The following is a 17,097-nucleotide window of genomic DNA, read 5'->3' as shown; positions in this document are numbered from 1 at the left end:
TCTCTGACCATCAGTGAGTGCAAAGGTTGTTTATTTTATTACAACTGTAAAGTGCGCACCAACAACTGATTATATTTTTGACATGGTATAGCTTGGACACAGAGAGGATAGAGTATCAGTGGGATCCTTGCCCCAGGGCCAATCATCTTTGAATTTACTCTTACATGGCCTAATCTTGATTCAGGTTTCTAAAAGGCGGCAACTATTCTGAGGCAAATGCAATTGTTCTGATTTAAAAAACACCTTTTTCGGCCTTCAGGTTATAAATCAATCCCATCATGTATTAGCAGATATGTTCTGGGAGGATCACATTAATTGGCAAAATAAGAGCCATGCATTTAGCTTTCCATCACTTGGAGAGGGGTGATCCTCTCTAATAAACCAGTTACTTACATGGGATAATGTTTTTTGCAGCTTGAAGCTCTTTTGGATTTATATGCAACCATAAGCAGTCCTTCTCAAAAGCAGTGGTTAGAGAGCAGAAGTGTTTGCAAGACTGCTTGTCCAATTAAATCTTTCGGACAAGCTAAAATATCCACACAACAATGCTTGTTGAAAGAATGTGGCATTCAGCAAATAGTAACCTTACTGGTACCTTCTACAGGGAACTTACCTAAAAGTGCTAGGGTGGTACCCTTTTTGAGTTTAGAGTAGGCTCTAGGGAACACCGGGAGTGTGCGTTTGGTCTTGGCACAAGTCTGGATGAACTTAACTATCCACCTAGTGACGCCTACTTTAGAGATGGTACAGCTCAAGTGAGGTTTGCAAGGAGACAAAAAGTTGATTAGACTTGAGCGCCCTATTAACATAAGGGAGTCTAACAGTTTGGAGATGCAGTAATGCATGAACCTTTTCCACTTTAATTTTTTTTTAATTCAGTTTTATCATAAAGTACATAGATAAAGCGAGATTCAATACTCAGTGGCGCAGGAGACCTGTATGCAGGACATCTCACTGCCAAGTGGATAAAGTCAGCTTGTTCATAGATCAAAAGCATCAGCGTAAGGAGTCTATTTTTGCTCTGTGGGCAGGAGTATAGTCGAAGGAATTTAAAAAGTATGAGTGTATGTCTATGATTCACCGACACTAGTTTGATTTGCACGCAGCTATATGTCCAATGGGATATGGCAACTTCAGTTCCCGAGTCTCTGCAGCCCTGGAGCGATCCAGGAGGTCTGCACATGTTGCAGAACAACTTTTGTATAAGCAAGATACCCATCTGGCAGTCTCGTTAGAGCATCTATTCTGAATCGGGTGTGGGGAGTCTGTGGATTTCCCAGGAAAACCAGACAGGTGTGTCTGAGCAGAACCCTTTAGATTGTTAAAACGTGAACTCTTTTGGATGTTGTTTTTTTCAACGCAGGACATTTCAGACCTCTTCAAGGAGGATGAACTTGTACTAAGAGCACTGGAATCAAATAAGCTAACTTTTCCAGTTATTTCACAATCCCTAAACATTAATTTGCTACTTTATTTCGCTCTACAAAAAGATGCCTTCATTTGTTGGAATAGCATTTCAAATCAGGCATTTGGGTGCCTATTGCAGAGGGTTTAATCCCTGTAGGATGATGATGCGGCTTATCAACGTAAAGAATATGCACCTTAAAAGTATTTGCCACTACAGATTAAATTTCATTATGAAGTGATGGCATTGATATTCTGCATCAAAAGGGCCCCCAGAATGTTTGACCCAGTACTGAATAGCAGCTGCTCTTCACTTGTGTAGCAAAGAAATATACACGCATCCAAAACTGGACAACCGGCTTGCATGAGGCCTGGCTCCAAAACATATCTTCGTGATACTAAATATCTACATGTCAAAACGTCAAGGACACACATTTCAAAACCTTCACTATAAACCAATCCAAGTGCTCAAAATCTTCCCACAAAGAAGAAAAGCCCTTCCAACCCAATACTCCAGTGTTCACACAGCAGTTGGGTTGTTTATGGTTCTGCTGGGTAATGGAAGGCATCTTTCTGGACTAGTTGACAGACAAATTGTGGATACATATAATGCAATAGTGCCAGGGTGACATTTTGAGGAACAAGGAGTGGGCACTTCACAAAAGAACACAAAATAGTCCGACTGAGGTTGGCGAAGTCAAGTGAGCAGCACCCAATTAAGCTGTATTTATATGGGCACATTGCAAGGAAGAATCGACATGGCAGAAATTAGCCTCATATTTGCCTGCATTCTACACCAACCCACAACTACAAAAGAAAACGTTTATTTGCATTTTACAGCAGATATTGCACCTTGGTGGGATAAAAGATTAAAAAAATGGAAAAAAATACCACTATACATTTCCCAGCAGATAGTAGCTTGAGTCAAAGTATTCGACTAAGAGTAAAATACTGTTGTTTACAAACGATGGGGTGTCTGAAATCAAATCCTCCATGACGCGTTTTGACAATGACTATTCTGTTAACATATCATTTTCTTTGTTAAGTGGCTTACATTTAGCCTCCATTTTAGTTTCTCGTTTGAACTTCGGATCATTGTCTAATGGTGGTTTGTACAGGTTTTTCTATTACGAGAAGGAGTAGTTTCTGTCCTGTAACTCCAGTTCTGTAGTAGGGGTATCTCTGTTATAGTCATAATCTAGTGAATAGTCCCGCCCATGTGCGTGAACCCCGGAGCAATCAAAAATAATCTCTTAAGGTGTCGAAAAAATGCAGACCTGCACAGACACTTAATAGAGAATTAAAGACAGATAATGCAGCCTATAAAAAGCTACACTGTCCAGTACTTCAACTAGAAATTCCACCAAAAAAATCCACAAAACAGCAAAGCCTGTACAGATTTTCCTTGCTTCAGCAGCAAAAACCCTCTGGAATGATAGAGAGGAGGATCTGGACAGACAAGCCCCACAGGCTGCCATTATGTGGCTCAGAACAGGCTACTGCGCCTTTAAGAGAACTTTCCAGAACTTCACAGTATCCCAGAATGCACTGCAGGTCCCTTTTACTTTCAGTTCTTTTTGAAGGCGTAACACGCCAGACCTGTAGCATTCCTTACATGAATATCTCTCTCCACCGGGGAGGAGGGCGGGCGCTTATGACTATAACAGAGATACCCCTACTACAGAACTGGAGTTACAGGACAGAAACTACTCCTTCTGTAGTAGGGGATCTCTGTGTATAGTCATAATCTAGTGAATAGAATGGCAAGCCCATCCCCACACCAAAGCGGCGGTGAAGAAAAGAGAAATAACACCACTATTGTGCGAACAGATTTCGCAGCGAAGCCTGCCCAACCGGAGCATCTGCCCTGGCATCAGTGTCCAGGCAGTAATGCTTAGCAAAGGTGTGAACCGACTTCCAAGTGGCCGCCTTGCAGATTTCTGCAATAGGAACATTACGGAGCAAAGCCGCCGTGGCAGCTTTGCCCCTGGTGGAATGAGCCTTAGGTTTACCCCCTAAGGTCTTATTAGCTTTTTGGTAACACAATTGTATGCAGGACACAATCTACCTCGAGATGGACTGTTTAGAGGTAGCAAGACCTGTCCTGACTGATCCATAATTGACAAACAATTGGTCCGACCTACGAATATCCTTGGTTTTATCCAGATAAAATTTCAACACCCTCCTAACATCCAGGGAATGTAAGGACCTTTTCGCTGGAGATGAAGGATTCTGAAAAAACGTAGGCAAAGTTATAGTCTGGTTGACATGAAAATCAGAAATAACCTTGGGAAGAAACTTAGGGTGAGTACGCATAACAACCTTAGCAGCATGAAATACAGTATAAGGTTCATGGCAACACAACGCCTGAATTTCACTCACCCTGCGGGCCGATGTAATGGCCACGAGGAACGCCGCCTTCCAGGACAGGTGCTGCAACGAAGCCTTATGAATAGGTTCAAAAGGCTCCTTCATCAACCTGGACAGCACCACATTCAGTTCCCATGAAGGCGAAGGAAGCCTGACAGGAGGAAACACTTTCTTCAAGCCTTCCAAAAAGTCTTTGATCACAGGGATCTGGAAGAAGGAAGTCTGTGAAGGGCATTTCCTGTAGGCAGTCAATGCAGCCAGATGGACCTTAATGGAATGGACATTAAGGCCAGACTGCGCCAGATGTAGAAGGTATGGAAGGATGACATCTTCCTTACATGTCCTGGGGTCATAGTTCTTGGACTTGCACCAGATACAAAACCTCTTCCACTTGTAAGCATAGGAAGTCCTAGTGGAAGGTTGCTTAGCCTCCTTCAGTATGTCCATGCAATCTTCTGGGAGATTAAGATGGCCATATTGCACTCTCTCAGGAGCCATGCCGCCAAACTCAAAGACAAGTCAAGTCAAGTCAGAATTTATATAGCGCACTACATACCCATAGGGTCTCAAGGCGCTTGAGGAAGGGGGGGGAGGTTTACTTATCGAATATCCATGTTTTAAGTTGTTTTCTGAAGGCTAGGTGGTTTTGAGTAAGGCGGAGGTGGATGGGAAGGGAATTCCAGGTCTTGGCCGCTAAGTAGGAGAAGGATCTTCCTCCCATGGTGGCTTTGTGGATGCGCGGAACAGCGGCGAGGGCTTGGTTGGACGAACGCAGCTGGCGGGTGGGGGTGTAAAAGGAAAGGCGCGTGTTGAGACAATCAGGTCCAAGTTCGTATAGGGCTTTGTGTGCGTGGGTGAGGAGACGGAACGTTATTCTCTTGTTGACGGGGAGCCAGTGAAGGTCTTTCAGGTGAGCGGAAATGTGGTCTGTGCGGGGGATGTCTAGTATGAGTCTGGCTGAAGCATTTTGGATGCGTTGGAGTTTTTTCTGTAGTTTCGCGGTGGAACCGGCGTAAAGGGTGTTTCCGTAGTCCAGACGGCTTGTAACCAGTGCGTGGGTGACCGTTTTTCTTGTTTCGGTGGGGATCCAGTGAAATGTTTTTTTGAGCATGCGTAGGATGTTGAAGCATGAGGATGAGACGGCGTTGACTTGTCTGGTCATCGAGAGTGAGGAGTCCAGGATGATGCCCAGGTTCCGTGCGTGGTCCGTCGGTATGGGGGCTTTTCCTAGGGTCGTTGGCCACCAAGAGTCGTCCCAGGCGGAAGGGGATGAGCCTAAGATGAGGACTTCCGTTTTGTCCGAGTTCAGTTTCAGACGGCTGTGCTTCATCCACTCGGCTACTTCTTTCATCCCTTCGTGTAGATTGGTTTTGGCGGTGGTTGGGTCTTTGGTGAGTGAGAGGATCAGCTGAGTGTCATCAGCGTAGGAGATGATGTTGTGTTGACGTGCGATGGTTGCGAGGGGGCTCATGTAGACGTTGAAGAGGGTGGGGCTGAGTGATGATCCTTGCGGGACGCCGCAGATGACTTCGGAGGCCTCTGACTTAAAAGGGGGGAGGCGGACTCTGAGTTCTTCCAGCGAGGAACGAAATGATCCAGTCCAATGCTTTTCCTTGAATTCCGATGTTTGAGGCGTTGTATCAGGGTGCTATGGCAGACTGTGTCGAAGGCTGCGGAGAGGTCAAGGAGGATAAGGGCGACTGTGTCTCCGTTGTCTAGTAGTGTTCGAATGTCGTCTGTTGCTGCGATGAGGGCGGTCTCGGTGCTGTGTTTGGCTCGGAAGCCAGACTGTGAGGAGTCGAGTGATTTGTTGGTTTCGAGGAAGGTGGCGAGCTGATTGTTAATGGCTTTCTCAATGACTTTGGCAGGGAATGGGAGGAGCGAGATGGGGCGGTAGTTTTTGAGTTCGGTGGGGTCAGCTGTGGGTTTCTTCAGAAGGGCGCTGAGTTCGGCGTGTTTCCAGCTTTCTGGGAATGTGGTGGAGTTAAGGGAGTGGTTGATGACATCTCGGAGATGGGGTGCGATAATGGAGTCTGCTTTGTTGAAGATGTGATGGGGACATGGGTCTGTAGGGGATCCTGAGTGGATGGAGTTCATCAAGCGAATGGTCTCTTCTGTGGTGATTGTGTTCCATTCGAAAAGGATATTCGGAGGAGGTAGCGGTTCGAAGGTGAGAGGGGTGGACTGGTTTACAGGTTGGTTGTCAAAGCTGTTATGGATGTCGGCGATTTTGTTATGAAAGAATGAGGCAAGGGAGTCGCAGAGGACTTGAGAGGGGGTGATGTCGTTAGAGCTGGCGGTGGGGTTGGTGAATTCTTTGATGATGTTGAAAAGTTCCTTGCTGTTGTGGGCGTTGTTGTCTAGTCGGTCTTTGAGTGCTGATTTCTTGGCTGTCCGGATTAGTTGGTGGTGTTTGCGGGTGGCGTTTTTGAAGGCGGCTTGGGTGATAGTGTTTGGGTCTGTTTTCCAAGTTTTCTCAAGGGAACGACAGAGCTTCTTGGATTTCTTAAGGTCATCGTTGAACCAGGGGGCGTTCATGCTTCCTTGCTTGATTTGATGTTTTTTCAAGGGTGCTAATTTGTCGGCGGTTTGGGATAACCATTGTGTGAGGTTGATGGCGGCTTGGTTAGGGTTCGTAGAATAGGCAGGGGTTTTTTGAAGAAGCGATGATGAGATCTGGTCGATGGTGATTTTGTTCCAATTTCTTCGCAGAGTTGGTTGAGGGTGGTTGTGGATCGAGGTCTTATTGTAAATAAAGTGGATGCAGCTGTGGTCCGTCCAGTGGAGGGGCGTGGTATGAGTGAAGGAGATATGCTTGCTGGAAGTGAAGATAGGGTCGGGTGCGTGTCCTGCATAGTGTGTGGGGGTGTTAACAAGTTGTTTGAGTCCGAGATTGGCGAGATTGTCCAGAAGGGTGGTGGTGTTACTGTTGTTGCTCTTTTCCAGATGGAAATTGAGGTCTCCCAGTAGAATGTATTCTTCCGAAGGGAGGGCGTGTGGGGTGATAAAGTCAGTGATGTCTTCGCTGAATTTTGTACGGGGTCCTGGTGGCCTACAGAGGAAGGTGCCCCTAAGTGTTGTCTTGGGGTCGGTGTGGATCTGGAAGTGAAGGTGTTCGGCGATAGCGAGGTTGTCATCTGAGCTGGTTGAGACGCGGATGGTGTTCTTGTGGACGATGGCGATGCCTCCTCCTGTTTGGATGGGGCGGTCTTTACGGATGATCTTGTAGCCGTCCGGGATGGCTATGGTGATGTCTGGAGCTGAAGAGGCATTCATCCAGGTTTCTGTTAGGAAGGCGATGTCCGGAGAAATGGTGTCGAGTAGATTCCAAAGGTCGATGGCGTGTTTGTGAACCGAGCGGGTATTGAGAAGGATGCATTTGAGGTGGTTGGTGTTGGCTCTCTGTTTGGTGTTTGTGGATTTGGTTTGGGACTTGACGCAGGTGAATTTGCAGGAGTGGCAGGTGAAGGGTCCATGGGTGTGTCCTGGTGCTGCTTGGGCGCAGTTAGTGAGTCGGCCGGGGTTGAGTGCAAAGAGGGAGGAGGCGTCGTATGTCATGCGGGGAGGATGGGAGAAGCGGGGACCAGGGGGTCTGGCTCTGGGCGCGGTCCAGGCGCGGACGGGCGTAGACGGGCTTACCTTTGGCGCACCTTCGGCGCGACTGGGGCGCGATCGCTGCGCGTGAACGCTGCGCGGTAAGGCATCTGTCATATGTAGGTGTTGGGTGGGGAGGGGCGAGGCATGGTCAGCTGGGAGGCGGGCGCGGGGTGGAGCTACGGCCTAGTAAGCACAAACAACAACAAAAATGGCTGCAGGTAGGGGAAGACGAAACTGGGTGAGCCTGGGGGTAAATAGAGGCACAATCGAGTAAAGATAGAAATACTTTCCTATCAACAGTGCGCAGCCCTAACAGCACAATACAAAAGTGTCAAGAATGCAAAGTGCAAATATCACACGAAATGGAAAAATAAACGAGCAGTGCAGGCAGCGCCAGAAATGCGGGGGAAGGTCGCGCTGTGGATTCTGCTTCAATGCGCTACGATACCGCTGCTCAGCAATCAGCTATCAGGCGCTCTGATATCTCGAAGCCACCAAGCCTTGGGAGCGTGGGGGGAGCGACCTTTTCCTAAGCAGGTCAGGAGAGTCACGGCGTGGGAATGGAGAGGCAGGTCTGTGGCTATCTGTGGGAGGCAGGGTCAGCTGGGAGGCGGGCGCGGGGTGGAGCTACGGCCTAGTAAGCACAAACAACAACAAAATGGCTGCAGGTAGGGGAAGACGAAACTGGGTGAGCCTGGGGGATAAATAGAGGCACAATCGAGTAAAGATAGAAATACTTTCTTATCAACAGTGCGCAGCCCTAACAGCACAATACAAAAGTGTCAAGAATGCAAAGTGCAAATATCACACGAAATGGAAAAATAAACGAGCAGTGCAGGCAGCGCCAGAAATGCGGGGGAAGGTCGCGCTGTGGATTCTGCTTCAATGCGCTACGATACCGCTGCTCAGCAATCAGCTATCAGGCGCTCTGATATCTCGAAGCCACCAAGCCTTGGGAGCGTGGGGGGGAGCGACCTCTTCCTAAGCAGGTCAGGAGAGTTGACGAGAGGTTGGGGTGCAACATCAGCCTCCCGAACTTCGTGAGAAGGTCCGGCCTGCACGGCAACTTCATGTGAGGAAGGAGAGACCGGTGAAGCAGGTCCGTGAACCACCACTGCCTGGGCCATTCCGGGGCAATCAGTATCATCCGCGCCCTGGACTGGGACAGCTTGATGAGAACCGTCGGAATCAGGGAAGTGGGTGGAAAAGCGTACAGAAAGCTTTTCGACCAGTTGATCCATAACGTATTCCCCAGCGTCCCCGGCTAGTAGTACCTGGAGGCGAAGTCTCGGCATTTGCTGTTTTCTGCGGTGGCGAACAGATCTACGTCTGGCGTTCCCCACCTTGCGAAGACTTCTCCCAGTACTTCGTCGTTTATGACCCATTCCTGGTTTTCCTGAATCAGTCTGCTCAGTGTGTCTGCCTGAACATTCTGCACACCTGGCAGATGGGTGGCCGTTATCGTCAGTCCTCGGGTCAGAAGCCAGTGCCAGATCGCCTCCGCCTCCTGCGACAGGGTGCGTGATCGCGAGCCCCCCTGCTTGTTGAGGTAATACATCGTGGTCGTATTGTCCGTCTGTACAAGCAGAGAGTTGGTCTGGAAGGACGGGTGAAAGGCCTTCAGTGCCAAGTGAACAGCTCCGAGTTCCAGGAAATTGATGTGGTACTTGGACTCCGTCGGAGACCACGTCCCTTGAATCTTTAAGTCTCCGGAGTGCGCTCCCCAGCCCTGGAGAGACGCATCCGTCACGATAGTCTGAGTGGGAATGTCCTTGTGGAAGGGAACCCCTCTGAGGAGATTCTCCGCTGAACACCACCACTTCAGAGACTGAAGAGCATGCAGAGACAGTCGTATCTTGTCGTCCCAAGATCCTTTCCTCTGGTCCCACTGATCCTCCAAGCACTCCTGCAGCGGTCTCATGTGCAGCCGCGCATGTGGCGTCAGGAAGATACAAGAGGCCATCGATCCCAGTAGAGAGGCCACCGTCCTCACTGTTGTAGAAGGAGTGGTCAGAAGAGCCTGAGCCTTCCGACGAAGCGATAATCGTCGCTCCTCCGAAGGAGACACGCTTGCTGACCTCGTATCGATGGTGGCCCCCAAGTACTGAATGCACTGAACCGGAGTCGGGACAGACTTGGACATGTTGATGTGCAACCCCAGCTTGTTCAAGAGAACGCAAGTCTTCTGGAAGTGCGCTTGAGCTTCCGAGAAGGAGGAGGCCTTGATCAACCAATCATCCAGGTACGGGTAGACAAACACCTTGTTCTTCCTCAGGTGTGCCGCTACCACTGCCATGCACTTCGAGAATGTCCTGGGCGCAGACTTCAGCCCGAACGGAAGTACTGTGTACCGATAGTGATTGGTGCTGACTTGAAATCGCAGGAACTTCCTGTGTTTGAGTGCAATGGGCACATGGAAGGAGTAGTTTCTGTCCTGTAACTCCAGTTCTGTAGTAGGGGTATCTCTGTTATAGTCATAATCTAGTGAATAGTCCCGCCCATGTGCGCGGACCCCGGAGCAATCAAAAATAATCTCTTAAGTTGTCCAAACATGCAGAACTGCACAGACACTTAAGAGAGAATTTAAAGACAGATAATGCAGCCTATATTCACAGGCTACACTGTCCAGTACTTCGACTAGAAATTCCACCAAAAATCCACAAAGAGCACAGCCTGTCCAGGGTTTTCTTACAGAGAAAACCTTGCTTGTAACAGCAAAACCATCTGGAATGATAGAGAGGAAGAAGTGGACAGACAAGCCCCATAGGCTGCCATTATGTGGCTCAAAACAGGATACTGTGCCTTTAAGAGAACTTTCCAGAAGCCTCACAGTATCCCAGAATGCACTGCAGGTCCCTTCCACCTTCAGTTCTTTTTGAAGGCGTAACACGCCAGACCTGTAGTATTTCTTACACGAATATCTCTCTCCACCGGGGAGGAGGGCGGGCGCTTATGACTATAACAGAGATACCCCTACTACAGAACTGGAGTTACAGGACAGAAACTACTCCTTCTGTAGTAGGGGATCTCTGTGTATAGTCATAATCTAGTGAATAGAATGGCAAGCCCATCCCCACACCAAAGCGGCTGTGGAGAAAAGAGAAATAACACCACTACTGTGCGAACAGATTTCGCAGCGAAGCCTGCCCAACCCGAGCATCTGCCCTGGCAACAGTGTCCAGACAGTAATGCTTAACAAAGGTATGGACCGACTCCCAAGTGGCTGCCCTGCAGATATCTGCAAGCGGAACACTACGGAGCAAAGCAGTCGTGGCAGCTTTGCCCCTGGTGGAATGAGCCTTGGGTTTACCCCCTAAGATCTTATCAGCCTTTTGGCAACACAATTGTATACAGGACACAATCCACCTCGAGATGGACTGTTTAGAGGTAGCAAGACCGGTCCTGACTGATCCATAATTGATAAACAATTATTCTGACCTACGAATATCCTTGGTTTTATTCAGATAAAATTTCAACACCCTCCTAACATCCAGGGAACGCAGAGACCGTTCCGCTGGAGATGAAGGATCCTGAAAACTCGTAGGCAAAGTTATAGTCTGGTTAACATGGAAGTCAGATATAACCTTCGGAAGAACTTTTAGGGTGAGTACGCAGAACAACCTTAGCAGCATGAAATACAGTATAAGGTTCCTGGCCACACAACGCCTGAATTTCCCTCACCCTGCGGGCCGATGTAATGGCCACGAGGAACGCCGCCTTCCAGGACAGGTGCTGCAATGAAGCCTTATGAATAGGTTCAAAAAGCCCCTTCATCCATCAGGACAGCACCACGTTCAATTCCCATGAAGGCGAAGGAAGCCGGACAGCAGGGAACACTGTCTTCGAGCGGTCCAAAAAACACTTTGATCACAGGGACCTGAAAGAAGGAAGTCTGTGAAGGCCATGTCCTGTAGGCCGTCAGCGCAGCAAGATGAACCTCAATGCAATGGACATTAAGGCCAGATTGCGCCAGGTGTAGAAGATACGGAAGGATGACATCTTCCTTCTACGTCCGTAGGTCATAGTCCTTGTAGGAGAGTAGGGTCTGCAATCCTATGATCACCCAGATTTTTGCTTTTTGCTGCACTGGTTTACGACTTTCCCTGGCTGTGGGCCTGCTAATCAGACCCACAGCCTAGCTGTTCTCTCTATCCAAATTGTACTCAGGTACTGAATTGGCACTGGGCCCTCTCCAAGTCCCTGTACCCAGGGCTGAGGTGTACCCAGAAGTCTCCCAGGGGCTGAAGCATGTATTATGCCACCCCTGGGCTGACTAACTAAACTGACACAACTGGCTGCACGACAGCTGGGGCAAGGTGGTGTACTCACCCTTTGCTTTAGATATAGTATACCTATATCTAACCCTAAAATGGACACACAGATCCCCTATCAGTCACTCCTATGGCAGGCCTTAACAATCCTGAAGGCAGAGTGCTTGGAATCGTGTGAGATGGTGCTCTGGCATGAGCTGAGCCTGTCTGCGGCTTTCGGGACCCATCCCTTAGCCGTTTCCATGATATCGCATACCATATACTCTTAAGTGCATTATAATCCTCGCGGTTATATGCCAACTCTGGTATCGCTTTATCAAAACATGTCGAGTAAGGTGTCATACGAATTGGAATACTAACCCCTCGCCAATTCTGGCGACGGGGTTAGCATTCCACCCTTCTAGAGGGACACGACATGTATGTAACCCCTAACCCCGGTTAAAGTCAAACAGAGCCTCAGCTCCACAAAATGGATGCTGCCACCGAGACACAAGTCTGCCCTCCTGCTGCTGGGAGTCCTCCCAGAGCAGGAGATAAGGACAAAGGGTTTCCTGCCAGGGGCGGTGCCAGCACCGTCCCAGACAGGGTTTTGTGTATTGTAGGTAGGCAGGGCTTTAGAGGAAGGTGACTGCACGTGGCACCCCGGTGCTCACTGTGCATAGGCTGGCTGGAACCAGTTCCAGGGTCACTCCAGACCCTGTGCTGGGGAAAAGCCCGCCAAGGAAGTGGGTGTAACCACCCCCCTCCTAGTCCCACCCCTAGGGCAGGACTTAGTCGCGTGCCAGCCCCTTTTTACAGGATAAAGGTAGGAACTGGCCCCCTTCCAAATGAGATCATCTTTGAATCCTGAAACTACTTTCCACGAAAGGAACTCAAGACTTCTTCCTAAGATTTCTCCCTTGTGACTAAGGAGTAGTCACCCTGCATCCGCAGGCACCATCTTAAGAACACTGCGGTCTGCTGCAAGTCTCTCCTCCGGATCAAGACTGCCCAGCTCGACGAGAACCGGCTTCCCTGGCACCTCTGACCTCTACCTGCATCATCAGTCACGCTGAGATTCGTGGGTGTGACGAGACCTCGAGGGACCGGCCATCTTCAAGACTGCACGACTTCTTTCCAGCAAGCCCGCCGAGTAATTTCCTGGTGAGTGCTTTGGGGTCCGAGAAGCCCCGACCCTGAGCAGCTCCAGCACCGAAGTGCAGCCTCCCAGCATCTCCACGATCTGCGTGGGGCCCTTCTGCTTTTTGCTGCTCACCGCGTTGTTTGACTACTAGCCCGCTGGCTTGTGGCCTTCTGAACGACGCCCGACGACATTTCTGCTGCTGGTCTGGTTGCTCCAGGCTGGCCCTTGCTCCCTTCCAAAAGAGGAGCACCCCGGACCCTCCTGGTCCACTCAAGACGCCATTTTGGGTCCACCGCGTGGGCTTGAATTAGCCAAGGCTTGTTGCCCAATCCTGGGTAACTTCGACGCCGACAGCTTCATCCATCGTGGGACAGCTCGCCTCTCCATCCTGGTCGCCGACAACGCCTCCTGGTCCGTGAGATCTGCAGAGCCAGTGTCGCCCACTCACCTAGTCGAGGTGACTTCGCCCGGTGCCATCCTGGTGCCCACTTAATCACTGGCTAGTGATTCAAGAACTTGGTCCCCTCTGCTTTCAGGTTTCTTCTTCCTTGATCCAGGCTTGGATCCATCGAACTTTTCTTCACTGGTCGCCTGCCAGCAACTTCCTTCTTCCAGGCTCCTGGTCCGGCAACGAGATCCCCGACGTCTTTTCAGACCTATGCAGCTGCAGCCCCTGGGCTAGGTAACTTCGGCACTTCGGTGTCCCAGCATAGCCTCACTATCCTAGGGTCAGGATCCACTGTCGTTTTCTTCCCACCAGGTCGGGTTCGCCCGTGAACACTAACTTTGCCTTTACTAGCTCCCATAGACTTTGTCCCGCATCCCGCGTGAGAGTGCACACTCTGCACCCGAGTCCCCTAGGCCTCCTAGAAGTAATCTAACGATTCTATAGTCAAGTCCTAGCGAGTCCAAAGCCTATTAGTACTGTACTTACCTGCTAGTAATTTCGCATTCCACTTTTAAAGTATATGGTTTTTCGTGCCCCTCGGGCATTTGTGTATAACGTGCTAACTTAAGTATTTTCGTAAGAGTTTTGTTGTGTGCCTAGCACCCTGTCCTCATAAAGAGTACAGGGTTGTTGTGCTTCTAATAAATACACTGTTTATTTTCATAACACTTGTGTGGTGTCCTTTCACTGGGTGTTCAAGGGGTAATGTGATGGTAAAACAGCTGGCTTAACACGCCCTCTAGAGTCTTAGCCTTAGACTGCTCGTATCCATGCTACTAGGATAGCTGGTCTATAAGGTTGACTTACAACCAATCATCAATAAGGGTTGTTTGGACTGATATATAGTGCTCACTAGAATAGTGAACACTGCACATCAGGCCAACTTCTCACAGTCCTTGAACTTGCACCAGATGCAAAAACCTCTTCCACTTGTAAGCATAAGAAGTCCTAGTGGAAGGTCGCCTAGCCTCCTTCAGTATGTCCATACAAACTTCTGGTAGATTCAGATGGACATAACGCACTACTCAGGAGCCATGCCGCCAAACTCAAAGACGAGAGGTTGGGGTGCAACATCTGCCCCCCCGAACTTCGTGAGAAGATCCGGCCTGCACGGCAGCCGTATGTGAGGAAGGAGAGACCGGTGAAGCAGGTCCGTGAACCACCACTGCCTGGGCCATTCCAGGGCAATCAGGATCATCCGCGCCCTGGACTGGGACAGTTTGATGAGTACCGCCGGAATCTGGGGAAAGGGCGGAAAAGCGTACAGAAAGCTGTTCCACCAGTTAATCCATAACGCATACCCCAGCGTCCCCTGCTGGTAGTACCCGGAGGCGAAGTCTCAGCATTTGCTGCTTTCGGCGGTGGAGAACAGATCTACGTCTGGAGTCCCCCACCATGCGAAGACTTCTCCTAGTACTTCGTCGTTTATGACCCATTAGTGGTCTTCCTGAATCAGTCTGCTCAGTGCGACTGTCCGAACCTTCTGCACACCTAGCAGATGGGTAACCATGATCGTCAGTCCTCCGGCTAGAAGCCAGCGCCAGATCGCCTGCGCCTCCTGCGACAGAGTGCGCAATCTCGAACCCCCCTACTTGGTGAGGCAATACATCGTGGGCGTATTGTCCGTCTGTACAAGCAGAGAGTCGGTCTGGAAGGACGTAAGAAACGCATTCAGTGCCAAGTGAACAGTTCTGAGTTCCAGGAATTGATGTGATACGTGGACTCCAGCGGGGACCACGTTCCTCGCATCCGTAAGTCTCCGGAATGTGCCCCCCAGCCGTGGCGAGACGCATCCGTCACGATAGTGTGTGCGGGAATGTCCTTGTGAAAGGGAACCCCTCTGAGGAGATTCTCCGCCGAACACCACCACTTCAGAGACTGAAGCGCATGCAGAGACAGTCGTATCCTGTCGTCCCAAGATCCATTCCTCTGATCCCACTGATCCTCCAAGCACTCCGCAAAGGTCTCATGTGCAGCCGTGCGTGTGGCGTGAGGAAGATACCAGAGGCCATCGACCCCAGTAGAGAAGACACCGTCCCCACTGTTGTAGATGGAGCGGTCACAAGAGCCTAAGCCTTCCAAAGGAGTGATAATCGTCTCTCCTCCGAAGGAGACACGCTTGCTGACAGCGTATCGATGGAGGCTTCCAAGTACCGTATGCACTGGACCGAAATCGGGACAGCCTTGGACATGTTGATGTGCAACCCCAGCTTGTTCAAAAGAACGCACGTCTTCTGGAAGTGTGCTAGAGCTTCCGAAAAAAAGGAGGCCTTGATCAACCAATCGTCCAGGTCCGGGTAGACAAACACCTCGTTTATCCTCAGGTGCGCAGCTACCACCGTCATGCACTTCGAGAATGTTCTGGGCGCAGAGGGCAGCCCGACTGGCAGTACTGTGTACTGATAATGATTGGCGCCTACTCGGAATCGCCGGAAGTACGCATCCTGTAGACCTATGACAGAGCCAATCTCCCTGTTGCAGCTGAGGAGAAAACCTGATGCAACGATAGCATGCGAAATTCCTCTCTCTCCGAATCCACTTGTTTGCTTGTCGCAAATCCAGAATGGACCTGAACTCTTTCTTGTCCTTCTTGCGAACCAGAGAGAACCGGGAGTACAGACCTCTTCCCCTTGAGACAGAGGCACGTCTCCTATCGCCCTTTTCCTGAACAGGATATCGGCCTCCGCCTGTAGCTCGCGCAGCTGAAACTGCGAGCTGACCGGAGGAATAGCTGGAGAAGGGCTGATGAACCGAAGACTGACTTAGACCCGGCCGGCCTTTGTTCGCCGAGGAGCATCAAGCTCTCCCGCGTATGCGCACAATATACTTGTGAAGTATTAAAGGCGGCCAGGGACCACAGGCAAACCCTGGGAGGAAAAACGCCGCTAGAAAGGGAAGGAGGCCTCAAGCCGGTCTCCACGCCCCAAACCTACAGCCTTCCAAAAGTCTCAAGTCAGACTTATGCGGGCCACTCACTACCCCCATGGCAGCCCAAGGGTTGCCCAAAGAACAGGAGAGTAGAAGCACCCTGCTGAGCCGCAGGCTGCAGAGACGTCCGACGAAAACAAGTATGGCAACGTAGGACAAACCCACAATACTTGGGGGTCGGCAGGAGAGAAAACTCCGCTCCGACACCGATGCTTAGAACTGAAACCATCAGGTCTCTTGTAAGGCTTCCCTTCCGTCTCTTGGCAGGGGAACCATAAATCGGTGAAGAAAACACCCCCACACAGGGATCCTACCACAACCGCCCAGCAACAGCGGGCCACAGCATGACGTCTACGTGCCGCACCCCTGCGACCAAGTCAGACGTACATTCGAAGCCAGAACCTCCTGGCAGGTGGTAGCGGACCAAAGCTAAGTACCGCCAACCAGTTAAGAGTCGGAGAGGGACTCCCCGTACTCGAGGAAGACGCATCCCCGGCATCAAGGCACGGGGATTCGCAGACTGAGGGGCCAAAGGCCCCTGCCTAGCCGATGAGTAGGCATGCGAATACTCAAAACTAAGCAAAAAAGGACCAACGTCCCTCGCTTACACGCGGTGAGTAGCCACAGACTCCCCATCAGAAGGGTTCCTCGACGCCGATCAACTGCTCGGCGTCGTGAGTGGACGGTGCCGGGAACACAAAGTCCCCTCCTACGAAGAGGGGCTCAACACGGAGCGAGGCCTGGAACAAGACCCAGGCCGCAAGCACCGGTAAGTGTTCCGCGGCTGTAACCCATGACGTCGACTTCACTACGACGTCACCATCACTAAGACAGTGACTGTCTCTACGATAACCAACACTCCGATGTCAAAATGTCACCACAGTGTCAAACACCGAGACGCCCAGACATCCATAACCGTGACGTCTGGACCCAACGGAAGATAGCGGAGTCCAAGC

The 17,097-nt window shown here is 50.3% G+C and overlaps 1 protein-coding gene across 1 annotated transcript in view; it reads right to left on the bottom strand.

The window, feature by feature from the left end:
* RBM10 (RNA binding motif protein 10) overlaps positions 1–17,097 on the bottom strand; it is a 212,854-nt gene that overhangs the window by 48,437 nt on the left and 147,320 nt on the right. The window lies entirely within an intron of this gene.

This window comes from Lissotriton helveticus, chromosome 10 (assembly GCF_964261635.1).
Source record: "Lissotriton helveticus chromosome 10, aLisHel1.1, whole genome shotgun sequence".
Taxonomy (NCBI): domain Eukaryota; kingdom Metazoa; phylum Chordata; class Amphibia; order Caudata; family Salamandridae; genus Lissotriton; species Lissotriton helveticus.
This window is presented reverse-complemented; position numbering and strand designations above follow the sequence as displayed.